The sequence below is a fragment of the Triticum dicoccoides genome, chromosome 5B, assembly GCF_002162155.2.
Source record: "Triticum dicoccoides isolate Atlit2015 ecotype Zavitan chromosome 5B, WEW_v2.0, whole genome shotgun sequence".
Lineage (NCBI taxonomy): Eukaryota > Viridiplantae > Streptophyta > Magnoliopsida > Poales > Poaceae > Triticum > Triticum dicoccoides.
Window position 1 is genome coordinate 606,716,419 of NC_041389.1, and position 7,890 is coordinate 606,724,308.

Here is a 7,890-nt window from a genome sequence, read left to right on the forward strand (position 1 = left end):
CTCGACCGATATTATTATTTAGTGTACAACGTTCTTGAGAAAGAGCTGCACCAAAAAACCTACTTATATAGGAAGTGTGGTATGGTAGAGAAGAACATGAAGAGATAAAGTTGTTTCATTTATCGTGGGCGTGTTTGGTTGAAAACTTCTATCCTCAAGATTGGATATATGTATTTCATTTACATAGTCTGACAAGCAAGATTCGAAAGCACAAGCACATAAGACTACACCCAACAAGTTGGTAGAAATAAGAGTGACTACTTCTTCATTACCATCATTCATAAATGACAAGCGAGTAATTGATCACCCCTTCAAGACCTACAGGTGATGATGGCCCTTTTAATATAATGCTGACAAATAGCTATGCACGTATTGAACATATAAAGGATGAGGGACTGCGCCCAACTAGCGGTTGTGGCCACGCCTCCTTTTTTGCATCTATGAATAGTGGGAGGAAGGGATAAGCCCCGAGCGCTCTCTTTCCGCTTTCCTCTCCCTCGTGCTCTCCTTTCCTCGCCGCCACCACTCCATCCTAGCCGCCTCCTCTCCTCGTCGAACCAGCCGCCTCCTCTCCATCTTCACGCGCAGCCTCCTCTCCCTCAAGCCCCGCCTCCTTCCCACCCGGGCTTCGCCTCTTCGGGCGGCGGGACGTAGTGGCTGTGGTGATGGCAGATGGGGCGACAACGACGGCGCTCCTCCTCTCCCATGGCCGAGGACGGCGGTGAGGGGCAAAGGGGCGCTGTCGTTCTTCCCCCTCAGCGCGTGCGTCAGAGACGGATGAGGAGGCCAAGCAGTTCGTCATGCCGTCGACGCCGTCCTCGCCTGTCAAGGTCTGGATCCTCCTCCCCCTTGCCTAATGGCGGCGCCTGGATCCTCCTCCCTCTTCCCTTCCATGGCGGCAGCACCCGGACCTGCCGCCTCTTCCTCATCATCAGTCCGAGGGAGAGGAGTGTCAGCAGCTAGACGCTCCTCATCCGTGTCGCGTGGTGGCCCAGATGCATCCGCCCCGTGCTCTGCCGGTGCCCGTCTACCGCCGGAGAAGGAGGGGAGGACTGGATGCCAGTCGATCTGGAGGAAGAAGAGGAGACCCGGACAAAATCGACGGCTCGAGCGATGCTTGGTGACATCCCTGGATAGGCTTTGTGGTGGAGGGCACGGCCTCCGCTGCCGGGTGCGCGATGAGGCACTCGAGGGGCAGGGTCGCTTGCAGCGCAGGTGCCCGTCGTGTGTCCCAGCGAGGCACCTGATGCAGCTGCAGCAGGCCGGCAAGTTTGGCTGATTTAAACACTCAAGGTGAGCTTCGCCCAATCCTTCTTCCCCTCCCTCTCTCTTTCTGCAACTCTGGAAGCTTGTGCAATGTGCTCTGCTTCCATCTTTTTTTTTGTTAAATGAATCTCAGACTCAGGAGAGCATGATCTTTATGCTAGCATTACTGTCAAGGACCTCACCTTCCTCTTGAATTGCTCATGTTTGTACAGCATGGATTTTTCAAAATTAGTTGCTTACATTGTGAATAATTATTAACTTTTAGTTCAAAAGAATCTGCCATAGTGTTAAGAGTTCTTTGTGATGTTGCATGATGTTCTGATTTTGAACTTGAACGTGCTAACTGAATTTTGCAGTGCAAACTGAACTTTTCAAATTAACTGAATTAACTAAAGTTTATGGATTTCTCGAAAAGGTAAAGCACTACCTCAGTATTTCTGTATTAGAGGGTGCCCCTGTTGTTTCTTGGTATCATTACTAGCAAGTGTCATATGAGGTGTGTGTGCCTTGCCTTCCATCATGATTCATGAGGTGTGTGTTTACCTTTGTTTCAAGAAGGTAAACCACACAAAGGAAATCTATGTATCATAAAAAAGAGGTTGTGCATGTGTCTTGTAGGGTTAATGGATTGATTGATCACCACACAAAGTAGTTTGGGGAAAAGAATGTTGTTGGACTACTAAAATCAAAGAAAATATTCCAGGAATTTTGTCACTGGAATGGCTTGTAAAATGATGCAGTGCCATCTTGTCTCTAGAACAGCTTAAAAATGGTGTGCAGAGGTTTCTTAGTTCTTGTACTGCACCCCATTTTTTTAGAAATTGAAACTACTCCAGTGTCCAGTGTTAGCTAAGAGCTAAGATGAGTACAAGAATTTTCTGTAGAGATTGTTGCAAGGAAAGACATCTCTGTCCAGTGTTAGCTAAATTTTATTGGTCTCGGCATTGGTCTATCTATGCACTGGTCTCACATCTTATTTTCAGAACATTTGAGTACTCTTCAAATATGCATACACTCAGGTTTTAGTATAACTGAATTTTCTGTTACATACACTCTGCGCTTCTTTCTATAGCTGAATTTTCTGTTACATACACTCTGCACTTCTGCTTTAACTGAATTTATTTTTCAGGTTTTGTACATCAGCCTACTGAAAACATTCAGTTATTGACAAATCATGACATTACAATCTGACAAATCATGCATGCAAAATCTGACCAAGTGTAAAAGCTTGTCAAAGCTCTCATTCCTTGTTATGTTATAAACTGAATGCCAAGATAGATTTCTCAATGTGACAAATTGTTTGCACTTTCTGAGCACAGAAATCTGTATATTTTAGATAAAGTAGCATTTGCCAGTAGAAGTCATGGTTGGATCAACATATTATTCCACTGAAATCCTTTTTTAATGCAAGTTTAGAGCTGCTCGGAGTTCCTAATTGCAGACTCAACTATCTTGACCTATCAATGATCTAATTTGAGGCATTATTACCTTAAGAAAATATTTGCATTTAATTTCCTTTATATATAGGGGTATAAGTTCTTACCAAATGTACTCAAATATACAGTTATTGAAAAAATGCAAATATTTTCAACACAAACATGGTTTTAAATGGGTCTTTGCGCCATTTGGCGCAACTGGTCATCTAGTATTACAAAACCAGAAGGCATCACAGGTTGAACTTGAGAATTGAAGAGCAAATATTCAAATGCTCATATAGATAGGCATCGACTTTTCATAAAACATGTCTACCTTGTTCAGTGACCAGTGTAAAGCTACAACCTAAGCTCTTGTTCTGACTTTTCTCAATAAGTGAAACATCTTGGTCTCGTCCCCAAATTCAAGCATGCTTAAATTCATAATCAATCAGTCATGGAAAGGCCAGGCATCGAAAATCTGATGCATAATCATTGAACAAACTTAGCAAGGTAATCTATGAATGCTTGTTACGACATCCAAGTCACAGGTTAGAGCGCTCCCCAGAAAAAGAACTACATAACTCCCGGTACTTTGTGTCGATGCCTCCCCACGAGTGTGACGACGAGGTTGCCACTTGATCAAGAAGATGTGCGCTTCTAGGGAGAACACGTATTGGTCGGTGGCATCAGTTGTGGCACCATCATAGAGTGGCCTCATCGTTCATCAGTAGCAAGTTGTTGGCCACGCCTGAAAAATACGAGGCATTGCCATAGTTTGGACCATATTTTGTCGTGAAAGCTAAGATTAGAGTCCCAAAAGCTAGCACATTTTTGGGTGTTGACTTACAAAGTTATTCTCTCGTGCCAAGTATATGTATCGTGGATGTTTGTTTACTATAGAATAAACTTACACCACGGTGAGATTGGTGATGAGCTAAGTTCAATGTGTGATTCTAAACTACGGGGGAGTTTTTTTCTTACTATGTTTGCATATGGCTTTAGGTTCATCTCAGATATACATGAGAATTAATGGTACATGGACCTCGTCAACATGATGAAGTGGTGCAGCTATGCTCAGTTCTTAACTTTTGGCCTCTCACGTCTGATCAAAGAGGGGAACAGAATAACAAGCATGCCATTCCGTCGCTGTAGCCAGATCATTGTACCATGTTTTTTGGTACATCTAGCATATGGAGAGTTTTTTTTGTGGCAATGGAGAGTTGATATGCGAACTCCTGAATAAATATCGTGAGTTCGCCACAACGAGCTTCAAAGTGCTGGACCCCCTTCTTCTCTGCCTATAGGCCTAGCAAACAATGTTACCGATGCTCCCGTTGCCTATCATTCCTATCACAGTACTATTTTCCAATCAACGTGGGCAATATTATTCAAGTGTACAATTACAATTGTTAAGAGACAGTACCAAGTAACCTACATATATAAGATGAGTGGTATGGTAGAGAAGAATACGAAGAGTCTATGTAAGAGGTTAAACTGTACCAATGTCCCAAGAGTTGGCAGAAGCTGTTATTTTGTTTATTGTGGGCATGTTTGGCTGAGAACTTGAATTCTTTGTTGAGCAGAAAAGGTACTAAAAGTAGCTTCTCTCCCTTCCTTTAAAGGTGTATTCGGTACTCACTTCACTAAAATGATAAAATCACTTTTAAAGTAAACTTGTTCTCCACCTTCTTATCTTTTAAAGTAGTATCACGAGTGGAAAAAAGGATGTGGCGTCTCATCAAACAACTATCCAATCAACAAGTTGTAGAAATAAGGGTAATTACTTCTTCATTACCATCATCCATAAACAATAACCGAGTAAATGATCACCCCTTCAAGTCTTACAAGTGACGAGTGTCATTCTATGACCCTTTAATATAATGCTGACTATGGACATATTACTACAAACCCAATATAAATTAATTATGGACAAGTGAGCTCGTCGTGGTGCAAAGTGACCAAACCCTTTTTCCTTACTTCTATCACCGAGGGAAGGGCAGTGGCGGAGCTAGGGAATTGCCAAAGCCTGGGCACACCATAAACTAAAATTTACTTTGGTCTATCAGACACCACAAATATCATATATTTGGATAAACCTCGTGTGCAATATACACACTAATGTTTCGTAGATCATATAAGTAAATAAAAACATGAAATATAATATGAAATAACTCTTCAAACACTAGTCAGGCAACCAAACCTTTAGATGTCTCGACGACAACCGTCGAGTCTCCAACATTCATCCTTGTGCACACAAGAGAATCTACAAGATACATCACTTGTTGTGGGTCTAGTGGCGGTTCCACTCGTGAATTTCTTCTAGTATCAATAAAAAATATGCTCAAGTATAAAATTTTAGCAAGCATAACTACATTCTTAGAACCGGCACAATTAGTGTTCAAATGCACTATTTCTTGACGGTTGCACCCTAGCCACTCCTGTGCCCATGCATTTTTTTAGAATCTTTTTTTAGAAACTCCTGTGCCCATACTAACAGACGGGGAGGCACATACCGGAATATCCTATGTGACACATTCTACGTCGTAGTGTCGAGGTTTCGCACAGAGAGCTAGCGATAGGGAGGTAAGTTGGGCCGGCCCATATGCAGTGTTTCCGGTTTTGGGAACCTTCTAAAGTTTCCCAGCCAGTTTTTCTGGTTTTGGAAACCTTCTAAAAGGTTCCCTGAACCGGTTCTTCTGTTTCCTTTTGATTTTTCATACTTTTTGATTTTCTCTTTTTCTTTTTTCTTTTTCTTTTTTCTTTTTCAATTTATTTTTCTTATTTTAAAGTTCACGTTCCCAAAATTGTTCGGAAACTTAAAAAAATATTCGTGCTTTTACAAAATGTTTATTTTAAAAAATGTTCATGTTTTCAAAAACTGTTATAAATTCAAAAAAAAATTGCATTTTCTAAAAATTATTCGTGGATTTAAAAAATGTTTTCATTTTTCAAAACATGTTTGGAATGTCGTTTCAAAAATATTCGTGCTTTTAAAAATTGTTCAATTTTTGAAAAATGTTCGTGTTTTCAAAACTTGTTCATAAATTTAAAACAAAATTGCATTTTTAAAAAACAATTTGGGAATTTAAACAATTTTCTCATTTTTTTAAATGCGGGGATTTAAAAAATGCTCTCATTTTAAGAAAATGTTCATAATGTTTTTTTTTTCAAAAATTGTTTTATAACTTTTCAAATAATGATATGATTTTCAAAAAGTGTTCCTGTTTTCAAAAAATTACAAAAATGTTCATGTTTTCAATTTTTTGTTCACATATTCAAAATTTGTTCGCATTTGTGTTTTTGTGATTTTCAAAATTGTTCTCCATTTTAAAAATTGTTCAAAAAGTTTAAAATATGTTTGTGACTTTAAAAATTTGTCCTGATTTGATGTTTTGTTCACAAATTCAAAAAATGTTCGTATTTACAAAAAAAATTCAGAAATTTCAAAATGTGTTCGCCATTTCAGAAAAATGTTCTGATTTGTCATAAATTGTTCGCAAGTTTGGAAACTAACTCGAATTTTAGAATATTTTTCGGGATTCTTTCTAATAGTGTTAAGTCTGCTGCTGCTATTAGTTTTTAAAAGTTGCGATGTATATTAGGCAGTAGATCTCGTTGGTCGTAGTGGCTAGCAGGTGCACGCGTGAGTAGGCAGTCGCGGGATCGGAGTCCCAACTGATGCGAACAACTTTTTGTGATTTTTCGCGGCACACCCGAATGGGCCGGCCCAGCCGGGCGCACTCCTGTGCGAAATGGCGTATATTTGCCGCAGAATGCGGCACATAGGTGCTCCCGCACATACCAGCAATCTTGACCTGGTATGGCCCATGTAGGAAGTGGACTCAATAAGTAAGGTCTTCTAGTTACTATAAGTAAGGCCCGAAATGCAAAAAAAAGAACGCCCAGGCTGGCCCAATTAGAGCAGATTGCGTATTTTTCAGTGCATTCTCGTATTGTCCAGCGGTTTTGAAACGTACGACCGCTCAGGAAGCTGATCCTCAAAAAAAAAAAAGACCGCTCGGGAAGCTCCTTATAGTTCAGAAAAGTGTTTGAGCCCGGGCACGTGCCCAGGGTGCCCGGACGGTAAATTCACCCCGGAAGGGTGTTTGTAATGAGCATGTTGTATCCATCATCATCCTCCAGTGTTCATTACTGATTCCGGTGAGGCATGGCATTACCTGGTTTCCATCCTAGTTCGCGAGCCTTTTTCTCCCACAAAGCAGTTAATTTCTTCTGACCAAACAATGACTCTACTGGCTTTTCCCTGGCTTCTTCACATGTATCCATACCTGAATTGCATTTGTCAGCCTCGTTTTGATACTGCGAAGCTAATTTTTTAGCCTCGAGCAATTTTACATCAGCTTGTTGCTGAGCTTCCATTGCTTCCTCCTCTCTCTGCTTTAGCTCTTCTATCAGTAACTCTGTGTGACCCTTCTCTGTTTCTTCACCAGAAGCATGACTCTTGACCTCTTTGAATTGCTTTGCACAGTCTGGAAACATCAGAAGCAATAATAACTAGTTAAACCAGTCACCAGATAATTGCAAAATATGGCTCTGGAAAATAAGTGCACTTGGGTGCTTCATTTGACATGTTCAATTGCTTATGGTACAGATATACATAACAAAGTGCCTATGTTTACAGGCAAGACAATGCTTCTAAAATACTATGGAGTTAGTGCAAAGAAGTATGACTTTAGATGTAGAGCTTATGGACTGGTTTTATAATTATACTGTATAGTATGATATGACTTCACAGGTGGACATGGAAATTTACCATGTTTATTTGTTTAAGAATTAAGATATTTCAGAGGTAGCATAACATCCAAATCAAGACTAACTGTAAATATGGATAAAAATCACTGAGCTTACTTAGTTAAACTACTGACAGGAGTGCACGAACCAAAGGAGCTAAGGGCCATTTTCACGCTTGTGCTTTGGGAGCTTTGGAAACATAGGAACGCGGTCATCTTTGATGGCGCTTCTCCGTCACTGGAGGTGGTGGTCATGAGAATAGTGGTCGAGGGCAGAGCCGGGCAGCAGGCGAATCTGTTAAAGGGCGAACTAGATAGATTGTTCAAGATGTTGACGGGGTGGGCGAGTCGAGAGTGATCCATTCTGTAAACCACTGGTGGAATAGTGGGTTGTAAGCGATCTTGTAGTGTTTGTCACTCTGTAACATCGACAGTGGATTGGGTTCTGCCCCCCCCCC

General features: G+C 40.9%; 1 long non-coding RNA gene and 1 pseudogene across 1 annotated transcript; one reads left to right on the forward strand and one right to left on the reverse strand.

The window, feature by feature from the left end:
- The first annotated feature begins 426 nt into the window (after positions 1-426).
- Positions 427-2,555, forward strand: LOC119312010. Its single transcript, XR_005151199.1, has 2 exons — positions 427-1,293; positions 2,396-2,555. It is a non-coding gene; the product is annotated as an uncharacterized LOC119312010 (long non-coding RNA).
- A 4,275-nt stretch (positions 2,556-6,830) lies between these two features.
- Positions 6,831-7,890, reverse strand: part of LOC119306531 — a 1,909-nt pseudogene continuing 849 nt past the window's right edge.